Below are 15,343 nucleotides of genomic sequence, written 5' to 3' on the forward strand. Positions count from 1 at the left end.
TGAGCAACAGAATGACTGCCGCCAGCTGCTGGGGCAGTTTCCTGACTTGTTCTCCCTGGTTCCTGGTATCACAGATTGGTGCGTCCATGATGTGGATACAGGAGACAGCTTACCTGTGAAGCACAAAGCTTACAGGGTAACTGACAGGGTCAGAGCCTGCATCAAAGAGGAGGTCTCAAAGATGCTTGCTCTTGGGGTGGTTGAGTCCTCCAGCAGTCCTTGGGCCAGCCCAGTGGTCTTGGTCCCAAAGGCTGCAGCGCCGGGTGCCACACCCGAACTCCGGTTCTGTGTGGACTACAGAGGACTCAATTCAGTCACGAAGACTGACTCGCACCCCATCCTCGGAGCTGATGAGCTCATCGATCGGTTAGGGGCTGCCCGGTACCTCAGCACATTTGATCTAACGTCTGGGTACTGGCAGATCGCCTTAACTGATGGGGCCAAAGAGAGGTCTGCATTCTCCACACCAGATGGGCATTTCCAGTTCTGTGTCATGCCATTTGGGATGAAGAATGCCCCTGCCACCTTCCAGAGGTTGGTTAACCAGGTGTTGGCTGGACTGACCGAGTTCAGCGCAGCATACCTGGATGACATCGCAGTGTTCAGCGGCACATGAGAAGAACACCTGCAACATCTCTGGGAAGTGTTGATGGCACTGCACAAGGCAGGCCTCACGATCAAGGCAAGCAAGTGTCAGATCGGGCAGGGGTCCGTGGTGTACTTGGGACACCAGGTGGGGAACGGCCAGGTGGCGCCCCTACAACCTAAGATAGAAACCATCCTGGCTTGGGAGCCCCCAAAGACCCAGACGGAGGTGGGGGCCTTTTTAGGACTCACTGGGTACTACAGGAGGTTTGTCAAGGGGTATGGCAGCATCGTTGCCCCCTTGACAGAGCTGACTTCGAAGAAGCAGCCCAGAAAAGTGATATGGACTGACACCTGTCAGAAGGCCTTTGACACCCTGAAAACTGCCATGTGCACGGCGCCCGTGCTCTTGGCTCCTGACTTCTCCAAAGAATTCCTAGTGCAGACAGACGCATCAGAGCATGGTGTAGGGGCTGTTCTCTCACAGATGACTGAGGAGGGCTGGGACCAACCTGTAGCCTTCATAAGTAGGAGGTTACTTCCACGGGAACAAAGGTGGAGTGCGATAAAGCGAGAAGCATTTGCTGTGGTCTGGGCGCTGAAGAAGCTAAGACCCTACTTGTTTGGGTCTCACTTCTGGGTTCAGACCGACCACAGGCCCCTCAGATGGTTGATGCAAATGAGGGGTGAAAACCCAAAACTGTTGAGGTGGTCCATCTCCCTACAGGGTATGGACTTTACGGTGGAACATCGCCCTGGCACAGATCACGCCAATGCTGACGGTCTGTCCAGGTTTTTCCGCCTTAGTGAAGAGGAACTCCCTGGGGTAGGGTAGTTCTCCCCACATTTCAGCTGGAGGGGACACGTGTTAGACCTGGCACCTTGGCGTGAGTTTCCCTTCCACTTTTTGCTGATGTGCCTCATTGTGTTTTGTTGGTGTTAGCTGCTCAGAGCACTGTGCCACTGCTGATCAGTGCCACAGTGCAAGTGCTCCCTTTGAAAAATGTATACATTGATTGGTGTCCATGATTGGTTCATTTGGTTTGCTGTCAGCCCCTAGTAAAGTGCACCAGGAGTGCCAGGGCTTGTAAATACAAATGCTGCTGGTGGGCCTGCAGCACTGGTTGTGCCACCCACAGAAGCGGCCTAGTAAAATGTGTCTAGGGTCTGCCACTGCAGAACCTGCGCGCGGTCTGGTACCATCGCGCTGACTGCGCAAGTGCCCCCACTTGCCAGTCCCTAAACCTTCCCTTAACTACATATTAGTCACCCCTCTGGTAGGCCCAAGGGCAGGGTGCATTGTAGGCATAAGGTAGGACATGCCCTGATGTGTGTGGCATGTCTTAATAGTGAATTACAGCCATTTTCGTTTTTCACTATTGAAGGCTACCTGCTCTCCATAGGCCAGAATGGGCTGCTGAAATTACTACACCCTGTAATCCCAGTGGACTCATAGAGCATGGTAGAAAGTCATGTCTAGTATGCTGAACTCAGAATAATAAAATACTTCTTTTAGTAAAGTTTATTTTAATATCCTGCGTTTGTAAATACTACTTTTAGAAAGTTAGTATTTACTGATATGGCCATTCAGTCCGCCTCTGCGCTGGGTGTGTGTGTTCTGCCTAGCAACAGTAAGGAGCAGGGTTGGGGAATCCCCAGAGACAGGCTGGCTGCCAGGTGGTGGGTAGAGAGATTACACCAGGATGGGTGGGAGGAGTACACCTTGACTCTTGAATAGACCTGTGCACTGCCAGCACAAAGCCGGCTCCGCCTGAGGTTCTGTAGCGATCCGAACCCGTGAAATCGGTATCGTAGTACTGACACGATTTTGGTACCAATGAACCGCAAATGATCCATTACATACATGACAGTGTTTTCGCTACGCAACTAGCATGAATTCACTGAGAAATAGGGCATTCTGTTGTAAAGTCATGGCATCCATTTTAGTTACGGCATCCATTTTGTTTCTTGCCCTCACATAGTCAATGAACGGGCAATGACCCCGACAGAGTCACCTTGTTAAGGACACATAAGCTCGAGCCCCGAGAAAGGCTGACGCTGTATGACTAGGCAGAATCAAGCTGCCTCCCTTGCCTGAGGCCAGTCCTGCTATACTGGTTCTCGTGTCCGTTGTCCTGACTGAAAGGCCGAAGACGGTAGCCATGCCCGTTTATGATCCATAAACACCTCTTATCCTACTTTTCAATCCTTTGCATCTGGCTCTGCTCCTCTCCTTCTGGGATTTTACAATGGGGAGGTTACGATTTGTATGATGGGGAGGATCGGGTAAAGAATGGAAAACTGACAAGGAGGCCTGATCGAATACCGAAAACCTACGACTAATTATTGTTTGATGTCTATTTACTGTTTATTTGGGATACCGGGTTGGGCATGAGAAATATTCATGTAATGTTGCCTAAAGACATTTTCCGTGTATTTAAGGAACAACCCACTTAATACAATTCGAACAGTCTCGTAGATTCTGCCTCTGTGTGGTTCCTATGACTTCTGTGTCCCTGCAGTAAATAAACCTTGGTCTTTGACGCCACCATCGAGAAGCCCGTGTCTCTGTTTATTTGTGCACCGAGACAGGAGGAACTCAGGGGTCTTTGGGTGTCGTTTCCCTGACACCTCTGGACTCTTAAAAGTCCAGAACCTCACGCCCCCTGTGGAGCGGCTGATGTCTCTGCCCTGCTGCTGAAAGGAAAGAGCAGAGTCACCATAACAAAGTGCTCCAGAACTGGACTGAGCCAGGCCCAGGCCTCCTGGCGCTAAAGAACAAAAGAATTGCACTATAAAAGTAGGAGCCTGGCTCCTAAGAAATCAGATCCTGTTTACGCAACGACGAACCTCTGCCTGAAGGAGAAGGACCTGGAGAAGCTGAAGGAGGAATACTGTCTCTCTGCCTGAGAGACTGGCCTGCAGTGGGTGCCTGTCTGCTGGAAGGAGAGGAAAAGACTTTGAATCAACTTGTGCTGAACAATCTCCAAGGGCTTGCTTGTGAACTTGCCCCCTGATCTGCGCCCCAGGAACAGTGGGCGCAACCTACCCCCAGAAGAGGAGAAGTAGCTGGACGCAATCCCGTGACGCCGATCCCCAGAGAACCTGTGTGCCTCTCCCCCTTTCTCTACACCGCGACATCTGCCACCTGGGACTACAACGAGCACCGCCAGGACATGCCTACCTGGTCCAAGCACCGCAAGTACCAGCCCCTCCGAGCCGTAGCTCGCAACGCGGAGAAAGGCACCTGAAGGCCTGCGCACCGAGCCCTGGCGACCCTGTGCCGTCAAGATCACCGCGAGGCCCTGTGCACACTTGTGATCCACTGAAAAGCTGATCACGCTGCAACACGCTGTGGATTACCCCGGAGCTGCTTCCCCCTCCTCTGCCCTTGGTCGTGTGGCTAAGACCTTCTTAGGGTGCCCCACGAAGCACCGCCGCCCTCTGACTGCGAGGGACGACACCGCGGCGTGGGACACCGCTCCGTCGAAACCCGAGGCCGCCGGGACCATCCCGTACAAGAACAAAGGTATTTTGGACGATCGCGCTGAAAATACGGCCCGTACTTGCCTATGTACGAGCCGTACCTGCTTGAGACCTGCTGGGAGCTGTGCGCGTAATTACGGTCCGTACTGGCCTTTGTACGGACCGTCCTTGTCCCCAAAAGTGCCGTGGTTTGAACCGTGCTGCCTTTGGAAATAGTCTGAATTTCACCGTACTGTGTGCACCGTACTGCTTTTAAAATACTCTGGGTTCACCACCGTACTTACATCTGAAGGGTTTGGAAACATATTGCCCGGGTGCTCACTTTGGAAGCAGCTTGTTTGATCCGTACTTCCACCTGAAGTATTTGTGCTTCGCACCGTACTGTTTGCACGCACTGTTCGCACCGTACTACGTCCGTACTGCACCGTACTGCCTTTAAATACACTCTGGGTTCGCCCCCCCTACTGCTCCCTGTTCGCACCGTGCTGCCCTGCAACACACCCATGTTCGCACCGTAAGGGTGCTTCAGTCGATGTACGGCGCGTCCCTGGCAGTCCGGACCGTACCGCATTGAAAACCATTGCCGGTGCTCACGCGAGAAGCGTGGTACTCGGCAAGCGTACTCCGGCTCATGCGGGAAGCGTGAGAAACGGCAAGGCACTGCAAAAACCTTGCCCAGAGCATCCCAAAGGCGCTACGAAGTGCGCAGAAGACCCAAAGAACTTATTTTAAGTAGAACTGTGCCATTTTGGAACCTGAGGACTGCCTTTAAGCCTTTGAAAGTAACTGGATTGAGATTCTAAGAGAACTGTATTTATGCAACCTGCCTGAATGAAAGCCTTTTATATAAAGAATTATATTTTGGATATAAATACAGCCTTGTGTCTTTGTGTGGTGGGGAGGTGATTATTGTGTGGGACAACTTGAACGCTTAACCTATATGCCCTCTGGAAATTTAGCCTGACTGCTCGCGCTACGTTACCTAGAGGGTGAGCAGGGGTTATTTTTAAAGAGGTGATCCTTTGCCCTGACTTAGATGAAAAGGGTCCCTGCTTGTCGCAAGTGCATACCTGCGCCAACCAGAGACCCCGGATTCTAACAATAAATAAATAATGTCACCGTGGTTACCGATCTATTTAAGAATCAAATATGGATGTCGTTTCTTATTGATCTTAAGTGTTGTTTAGCCTCAATTGTGCTTGCCAAGTTTCATGTCTGTTAAGGGTAGTACATTTGCATATTGCTGAAACATAACCTTGCTTTCTGCGTTGCCAACTAGATGCAGGAGTTTGGAGAATCAGTATTGCATTCATGAATGATATTTTCTCCTCAAAAACGTCTCACACTTACTCCAGGAGAAGATCCTGTGACCTGCTCATTAGAAACATTTTTGCAGGAAGTAACACGTTTCTGTCAAATTATTAGGTTCCATACACATCTATGGAAAGATAACGTGTAAATTGTCCTTAATTTAATAAATTTTACCATTACATGCTCCACCTATCCATTTTTGAGTGAGACCTCTGGTCAGTTGAAATGGCAATTATCTATTTGGGGCTTTATGTTGGAGACACAAGAGGGAAGTCTCTAAAGAGGCATGGCACACGTAAATAGGAGCATGCCTTAAACACGTAAACTACATTTCTGTGATTCCCATAGTGAGCTATCCGACCAATATTTTTGTGCCTCTCTGATAGTTTGTTTATTGCATCCAGATATATATTTTTTATTGCATCCAGGTATATAATACAACACCTACCACCACTCAGGACTATTGGCTTTGTCAATGGTTGTTAGAGATTTAAGATTAATACACATGAGCAACAATGATTTTGTTAAATAATTACTATGAAAAAAGTTTCAATTGTGAACGTGTGAGACTGCAAATGAAACATTACTGAGGCATGTGGATGGGTAGTGGTCTTCTGAGGGTCTCAATCACCCCTGTTATTTCCACTCCTTGTTAGACAGGTACATCCTTTTTCTCTCTACGTCTCCCGCATCTTCATATCTTACACCTCGTCTCTTTTCTCTTCAGCACCCTCTTTTCACTCTCTCTTGAATGAACTTCCTCAAATCTCTTTTGCTTCACCGCCCCAAATGTGCAACATACCCATCTGGGGTGTAACTCAGGCTGCAGTGCGGGGGACCCCCAGGCTTACCCATACTGGTGGGGACCCCTCAGTCCCTACTGATGTGATTGTGAGGGGCCCCTTCAACATGTGAGGGGCCCCTTCAGCATATCTTGCAGGGGTGCCCCCTCACATTTTGTTACACCACTGATACCCACTCACTTGTAAGCAAAACATTTTTTGTAACTTTCACCTTGTTAGTATTTTGCCAGCTGTACAGCTCTTTCACACATATTTGTAAAGAACCACTATTCTAACTGGAATACATGGTAATTGCTCTGCACGCGGAATACATGGTAATTGCTCTGCACGTGCTATGGAGAGGCCAGGGATTGGATGCCCATGTATTGTGAACACCTTTCTGAACCAGTTACAATCATTGTGAGAAACTCACACTGCATTCAGCCTCAAATTCAGAGCTCCAAATCGTGGCCTCTTATAAATACATGGAGGCCACTCAGTTCAAAGTATGTACTATATAAGGGTAATATGCTACCAGTAGCGGTCCGTGGAGGGAGTTCGGTGGGGCAGTGAGGCGGGGCGGGGGAGGGGCAGAGTGGATAAATGTAAACACCGGAATATGGATGAATGGAGGTATGTACACATTTAAATAAATAAAACAAATTCCTTTGCGCGCGCTGCATCGCAAAATGCGATGCAGCGTGCGCAACGAAATTCGTTTTATTTATTTAAATGTGTGCTTACCTCCGTTCATCCATATTCCAGTGTTTACATTTCCCCACTCTGCCCTCCCCCGCCCCGCCTCACTGTCCCACCGAACTCCCTCCACGGACCGCTACTGGATGCTACACAAAAAAATACAAACATCCTGAAAATAGCTAATACTTTAATGGAATGCAAGATTAAGTAAAACATGCGATATATACAGGAAATAAATTGCTGAAATGCATTGCCTTAATGTTTTTCACATTCATTGATCCAATATGAATCCGTGTTTTTACAACTAAAGTTAGGGACATGAAGATAGAGCCCAATAGGGTCCCATTTCAATGGCCTTTTTTAATTATTACTGGATTTGAGACCCAGAGGGGCAAGGTCAAGTTAACGCTCTGTGGGGCAGATGTATCAAGCATTTTTGCGTTTGCAAACGGGCAGATTCCCAGAATCTGCCCGTTTTGCGAACGCAAAAACTGCTTTTACGATGCAGAAAGCCTAATTTTGCTATTTGGTAACCTGTTACCAAATTGCAAAATGGGTTTGCTATTCGGTATTAGGAAGGGGCGTGTTTAGGGCATCCCTTCCTAATACCGAATCGTATTGGTATGTAAGAACGTTTTGTGACCGCAATCGCGGTCGCAAAACATTCGCATTTTACCACCTACGTCAAGTAGGTGGTAACCCATTCACAAATGGGAAGGGGTCCGCAAGGAACCCCTTGCCCTATGTGAATGTTTGTAAAACCATTTTTAAGAGCAGGCAGTGGTCCCACGGACCACTGCCTGCTCTTAAAAAATGAAAAGAAAACTTTTCATGTTTCGTTTTGTAAAGCATCTCGTTTTCCTTTAAGGAAAATGGGCTGCTTTACAAAGAAAAAAGATTGCTTTATTGATAAGCATTCACGGACATGGTGGTCTGTTGATCTCAGCAGGCCACCATCCCCGTGATTTTTGTGATTCCTAGGGGGTCGCAAATTAATATTCATGCAGTAGGTCATTTGTGACCCCCTAGGATTTGCAATAGGTGTACTATACACCTTCATACATTGCATTTTGCTATTTCCTAATTGCAAATCCTTGCAAAATGCTAACTACATACATCTGGCCCTGTGTCTCTTAATTATTTGCTGTTCTGCTTGCTATTTTTACATTACATGCAAGGTAGACTCTTTGGCTTCCAGGTGTGTTTATTTTGTTTCATTTCAACAGATGGTGTATTGGCTGCAAAAATCAACTCTGCAAACAGTAGATGGGAGAGAGCTGGCAAATACTCAACACAGCAACCTTAGTGCCAAAGGCCAGGGAGAGGTTTCTCTGGAGTACTGGGGTGACCTTTGGGCCAGGACTGGTCCCGGGATACTGGCTGAATGTGTGAGCACAACTGAACCAAAATGTAGTTAAAGTTTAACTCAGCTTACTGTATATTTGTTCACTTGCTTGCTTTGCATGGCCTGTATTGGTTTATGGTTGTAAATGTGTTGTTAAAAAAGGATGTGCATAATTGTAGCCTAGGTAGGAGATGACAGGGAAACAAGTTGGTTGGACAGGTAGGATATGGAGGACTCCAGTGAACAGAAAATGTGTATGAGCATGAACCCATGTTTTAGTGCAAGTCGGCTCTAGAAAATTTGAGACAGCGGGCAAGGCAGGCAGGAGCACTAGGAACTGAAACACAGACCATTGGAAGAATGAACATGTGTGAGGAAGATGTCCTCTGATATAGCCACCTGACCCCTTTTTAGCCCCTCTGGTTTATGACTGAAGGTATATTGAATGTCAGGGGTCTTTCGGTAAGGTGCAAAATACCTTCCTTCTCACCCCTCCATGAGATCCGTTTGAAGAATTATAACTGAGGTAACCCCTTCCTGTTTTATTCCTTCTCCTTTTATACCCCAACTCCATGCGCTGAGATGTGGGCACAAGGCCCGACAACCTCTTCCTTGTTATCCAGGTGGGAATGAGCAATAAGGAGCAGAGATGGGACATGAAAAATGTAATCATGGTGAGATGTGCTGGTCTCCCCCAAAAGGGACTCCTGCCCATCTTAGGACCAAAAATACAGTAAAGGCACTTGCAAGTCCTTGAAGAATGGGTGGGATTCACTAACAAGGATGGGGAAAGGTCCTTTCCTGATCAGGGTAACTATGATATAGAAAGATTAGAAAATTTAGAGAAGAAACGGAAGGAACCTAAAAATAACATATATGCAGAGCAATGTCCCTGCTCCTTGCAATGGCATTCAGGGGCACACAAGTTTGAGCATGACTCCCAAGTCCGAGGTGTGAGAAACGCCCTGGGGAAGTTATAGCACTATATAAGTTACCTTAGGGCTTGTACTCCAACTGCTCCTCCTTCATATATGTTTACCCAGATCATTGAAAGAGAGCAAGGACCTGAGAGAGGAGCATCTGCTGAATATGTTCCCCAAGGTGACCAAAGAGACTGAAGGTGCAGAAACTGAAGAGTCTGAAAATGTAGCAGTGCCTGTGGGACCACTAGCGGCTGAAGCACAAGACGGCAATATGCAAGTGAGCACGTCAATATGACTGATTGACAGTAAAATGTCCAGTAGAAGGTTGCGAGCAACCAGACAAGAGGCTGACTCCACTACTGTTGATTGGTTTAGGACCAGGGTATGTTCCATCTAAGGACATAGATACTGAAGAGAATGAAGCGCTACTATTACTCTGAAATGTGTGAGATAGACCGCAGAATAATTGTTGAGGAGATTTTTCCCTTGGCTTCGTTTAAGTGATACTTATGATGAGAACCCTTCCTCGTAATCCTGCTTCCCTTGATGGACTACCCATTGGCCTAAGGTAAAATCATGGTTCAAATCCCAAGGATCATCCATGTTTTAAAGAGTGTTAAGAAACAATTCTCTAAGATCTGGGGAAATCCAGTTCAGTTCTGAGAGGAACAGCAGTGTGTGCTTCAAGTATATAGACTTAACTGGGTGGATATGACTCTGTTGTTGCTATTGGTGGTGCCAAGTGAGGTGAGAGAAAGATTGGTGGAGAAGTGAGCATGGCTGAGAGTTGCTCCTGGTAATGAAGGACAGTTGAGTGCAGCCAATGATTTGTTTTTAAATGCTATTGAGGATATGTGTCAAGTGAAAACCTGTTAGACTAAGAGCTAGAACTGTTAGCAAAATAAGGGCTAAGCACAGACTTAAGGATGTTTTTAAGTGATACTGGGGTATAGCCCATCCGAATGATTTGGCTCAGGAAGCTGTAGGCACTACCTTTGTGTAGGGATCGTAACCGAATAATAGGAGTCAGATGATGATTATCTAAATCAGATAGCAGTCTAAGAAGTTGGCTGAATTGGTGATGGTTGCTAGCTGTTGCATAGCATCTCAAGAGATAAAAAAAGAGAATGTGGATTCAAAACTAATATAATTGAAGTTACAAGATATACAGAGTGCTGATAAGGGTGTGGGTTGGGTAGCCCGCAAAAGGAAGAGCAAAATGGGAAGGAAAAGGAAAGAGGTAAAGCTGGAAGAAGCAATGAAAGGGGCAGGGGAGAGGACATATAAGCCCGAGCATCATGTGATAACCGCGATCAGCTGCAGCACTGAAAACAGAACTGTCTCAATATTGTATCTAATGCATCACCCCTCCCTACTAATCTGGGATATATCAGATTACTCAAAACCCTGAATTTTAGGACATCCTAAGAGGAAAAGATTGTACATGGATACCCTAATCCTAGGAGACCAGTAGGGCCCTATGTAGATCGTGCCATCAAAAGTAAGTGTACTAACAGTTTCATTGACATGAGCATTAGTTTCCCAGCTCTAAAAACGTCAGAAAGTCCTACTTTACCTCTGTTTGGCATGTCCATAGACACAGCTGTATTTCTAACCAACAGCTTCCCAATTATATTGCTAATCCTGTATCCATTTCTGTAGGACAAATTAGTGAAAACATTCCTTTTTGTCCAGCTCACCTTCAACTAATCTGTCAGGCATGGGCATTTGCTGTAAGCTGATTTGTACAGTATTCAGCCGTGGCCCGCTGCGTGCGCTACGAAATTCGTTTTATTTGTTTAATTGTTTACTTACCTGCAATTATCCATATTCCGTTTTTTAGAACCCCCCACCCTGCCCCTCCCCCGCCCCGCCTTACCGCCCCACGGAACTCCCTCCACGGGCCGCGGCTGACAGTATTGTGCACTCCGGAATGTGTTTTCTTAAATATACCCAGTCACCAAGAAAACAAAGTACTCACACTATTGCGTGAGTGCATAAAGCGCCAAAGTAATGCAAATTAAACTACCATGTCTTCAGATTTAAGCAAGTTAATTTCACAGGTACCATCTACACTGTAGTCCACAGGAGCCAATGTAGTGAGTTTCATATCATCGATGGAACCCATAAATGTGAAGATCGATCCTTCATATAATCTACCCAAAAGATCCCAGTACCCATTAAAACCTGTTGGTAGCAGATATAATACCCTGATTCTCCCACTACTATGTTGGTACCATCTCTAAAGCAGAGTGGGAACACCATCTGAAGCTGTCTCACAGGCAGTAAGGTCAGCAAACTAAATTAACCACTTCTGATGCTCATTGGCACGTCTATTTCCAGTTTTCAGGAAGGCCATTGGCTATTGATGTTCACAGGGTGTGAGAGGACTGAATTAAGCCAAGTGCCTACCTGAAGCCTAAGAAATCGTTATATTACTGCAGAGTGTGCCTTTTGACCAAGTCACAAGGGACATGGTCACTGGCAAATTCAGAGAGTGTTCTTTGCAAGAGTGAAGGCTATATTAAAGGCTAAAGCACAGCTTACTAGGCCTGTAATTGCGTTAGATGTTCTTCTAATGCTCCCTATGATTGTGTCTGCTATTTATGAGGTGAACTGTAAGTGCAGTTGATCAGCCCCTTTGAACAAATGTAGCGATCTTAGATTCAGCTTGCCATACCTTACTAACTCCTTTCCGCTACTTAAATTTCTCCCTTGGCCAGCCTGTCCTCTTTCTCTTGGTGCCTCTTTACTTCCTCATCCACTGCAATGGTCTTAGCAAGTGAATTTGTACTGCCAAAAATTCCTTCCACATCTCCCAATACACTTCTTTGCACTCAAACGGTGGATAGTAGTGTTCACTTTCTCTAGAGCCCACCCATTCTCTTTTGTATGCATGATCTTACATCGGTTTTACAGGCACAATGCAAAATATATCTTTGCATATCATTGTAGACCACCAGGTGCTAGGCTGTTTTTGTTGCAGAGAAAAACATTGTGCGGGGCTTGGTGATGGCTAGGATGCCAAAGGAGGGTGGCCATCTGGCAGAGGGGCAGGTATGGTTTATTCCTTGCTGCTTCAGGGTGGTAGAGTTAATAATCCGATATTGAGTGACCAGGGTACCTTATTTTCTCCAACACTTGGGCTGCCTGCATGACTTTTTTTTGTGGTTGAATGTATTGTACCAATATTGTACCAATACTGCGGCATTTGCCATTTCATTTACATATACTTTCAATCTTGAATCACATTCTCATTACTTATAGAGAAACTGACATTATTGTGTAAAACAACAATAGAACAAATAACAGAAGAATATCAAGGTGTAATAGAAAGTTGCACCTCCCCTGTGAATAAGACCTACAAGATGTCAATAGATGATTGCACAGTGCAGCTGGCAGAACTCAGGGCTCTAATTCTGGCACTAGAAAATACGGATTCCGGATTCCCCACACTGATTGTGTGTGATTCGTATTATTGTGTCCAGTCTTACAATGAGTACTTACACTACTAGAGCCAGAATGGATTCAGAGATTGCAAAGGAAATACCAAAGGCTACACCATAAAGTACAAAATGCTTTGGGGGCAGGTGGCAAAACTCAAATAGTGTTTGCCAGAGACTCATGTAATACACACATTGAGTCATCAGCGTGTAGGGATACATTTTGTAGGGAATTCCATGGCTGACAAAGCCGCAAAAGCAATAGTGCAAACTGCTACAGTCACTGCAATTTCTCGTTCAAGTTTGAAGATAGATGGATACATCATGATGAGTGTCAACGTTGCACTTGATGGCAACCCCTTCCCAAATGCTTTCCCGCAAAATACACCTACCAGTTAGGTGCGCAAAAAATTCAGTTTGCACAGATTCCTGGAGTGGGGGATGGAGTGATACCAAATTCAGATCACAGGTAAGGATTAATCATAGCAGCACATAAGGGCCTAGCATTTGCACATGCAGGAGTGGCAGCTACAACTTCACTATTGCAGCATCGCTATTGGTTGCCAGGTCTTTACAAACAGACCCAGGACTTTGCCCTTAAATGCGATATCTTCCAGCAGATGAAGGGTTTCACCGTGGAGCATCCACAACAGACACATCAATTGGTTTCTCACAAGCCTCTCACTTTTGTTGACCTGGACCACTGCAGCCCCTTACAATCAGATGGGGCTTACAAATGCATCTTTGTTGCAGTGGATTCCTGCTTTCGATCCCTATATGTTTGGACATAGCGATTGGCTGTCGCCCAAACTGTTACAAAAGATTTGCAAGTCTTTATTGGGAAATACACAGTAGCCACATTCCATTCAGACCAGGGTCTGGCGTTCACCTCAAAGGCTTACAGAGACACAATGGGAAAATTGGGTGTGACTGTGCTGTATTCTTTCTCCTATCATGCAAAGGGAAATGCAGTATCGGAGAAGAAAAACCGGGATTTAAAGCAGTGTTTAATAGCGAAGGTATCAGTTTTAGGTAGCAGTTGTGTTCGTTACCTGTGCAAGGTGCAGAGACCCCTAAAAAATCTGCCTAGAAAATCCCTGGGTGGTCGGACTCCCTATTAGGTCCTGTTTGGGGTTAAGATGTAGGTACCAGACTTCGACAGTGCTAGTACAGTTGGGGCTGAAACTCCCTTTGACATTGATGAATATTTGGATGTTTTACAGGATTCGAAAGACTTTTGAGAAGCTCAGAGCAACATCCAACAGAAACGTTACGTCACTGATGAAGTGAAGGAAGCACCTGCAACTCCTAGTTGGATTCCCAAGATTGGTGAACTGGTCCCGGAGAAAATAATTGCCCAAAACCAATTTAGGACATCTTACAGAGCACCTGTACCTCTCCTGGCTGTTAAAGGTACAAGAACTGTATTTCTACTGCCCCTTGCTGGTTGCAAAAACATGAGATTTGTGTCAATAGATCTTGTCAAAACACACTATTTGGCCGGTTCTACACAGTAGATCTAGAGGGCTCATAGGTAGTTATCTGCTTCCTCTCACTATCATACAGGAAGTCCCAATGAAAGCTTTGATCAATGATGAAGCCTCTTCTCTCCTCTAGGGGACAGCTAACACTTAAATATCACTTCTTTTTGTTACATCAACAAACTCTTTGAGAACATCATGCACAGAAACACGGATTTCAAATCAACAAACAGACAAAGAAAATGTCTTCCACAATGTACCACAGCACAAGTCTACTCTCAGTTCTCCAAAGAATCCAGAGCTGCCAAAAATATATCAAACAGCCTCTAGCTATTTCATTGACTATCGTGACTTCTCTTCGGGTTCATCTGACCCACCTCCTGTACCACCCAGAGGTAGATTGTGTGAATTCTACATTTGGCTGGAAAAGACTTACGTTATCCCACCATGGATATACAATTGAATTACAATTTCTTTCCTTTTCCTTTTCCCTATGGATTGATTTTGTGACAGTCTTTTACTTGATTCTCAACTGCCAGTATCTCCCAGAACGTTCTGCTGTTGAACTTGGTTTTGAGACCCAATTCTTCATCACACAAAGCGCAAAGAGTCCTTTCTTTGGTGAACATTTCTGCTGTTCCGGTTCCAGATGGAAATTTTTGGGATAAGGTATCATATGATATCTTTGGTCCCACTGAAATGATTCAAATTCCATATGTATTTAACATTTCTCTGCATGATTTCTTCACCCATAGTTCTATCTCTGATGATTGAGACATTAATTCAGTGCATAAAATGTTAGATGGTCTGTAACATTCAGCTGTTTTTAATGAAAATGAGATGTATGAGGGCATAGCTAATTATGCTAAAATGTTTTTTTCACTATTATGGTCACCATTTCCTGCATAAAGCAAGTACTCCATGTACAGTATTTAATTACACACAATGGGAATACTGCCCTAAGCCTCCAAAGAGTAGCTCAAAAACATTTTCAGAGAAGTTTTCATATTTTTCAGGTCAGACCCAGGGACTTGTTTTTTCAAATTAACACCTGCACAGGCTCAGAAAACTATGCTCACTGGCACCAAGCTGATATAAAATCAATTTGGGGAATTAAAGATTGGCAGGTTCAGGGGAACAAAGCTTTATTTAGAGCACGCCTTATACCGCAACAAATGATTTTCCTGAATAAAACTGTGCACCAAACATCCTGTTTTGGCTTGGCTAAGATATAAGATGTAAACACACCAAACATGCCCACATTTTCACGGTTTGCGAATTGGCAATT

At 45.5% G+C, this 15,343-nt stretch overlaps 1 long non-coding RNA gene across 4 annotated transcripts in view; it reads left to right on the forward strand.

Moving 5' to 3' along the window:
- Positions 1-15,343, forward strand: part of LOC146862620 (uncharacterized) — a 223,428-nt gene that overhangs the window by 150,449 nt on the left and 57,636 nt on the right. Inside the window, exons 2-4 of one of the 4 annotated variants that reach the window (XR_014978156.1) lie at positions 8,090-8,273; positions 9,252-9,408; positions 13,798-13,987. This is a non-coding gene — a long non-coding RNA (uncharacterized LOC146862620). The remainder of the gene's footprint in view (positions 1-8,089; positions 8,274-9,251; positions 9,409-13,797; positions 13,988-15,343) is intronic. The other 3 variants (XR_014978157.1, XR_014978158.1, XR_014978159.1) reach the window with 3 other exon arrangements.

Source organism: Triturus cristatus, chromosome 2_2, assembly GCF_964204655.1.
Source record: "Triturus cristatus chromosome 2_2, aTriCri1.1, whole genome shotgun sequence".
NCBI classification, from domain to species: Eukaryota; Metazoa; Chordata; class Amphibia; order Caudata; family Salamandridae; genus Triturus; species Triturus cristatus.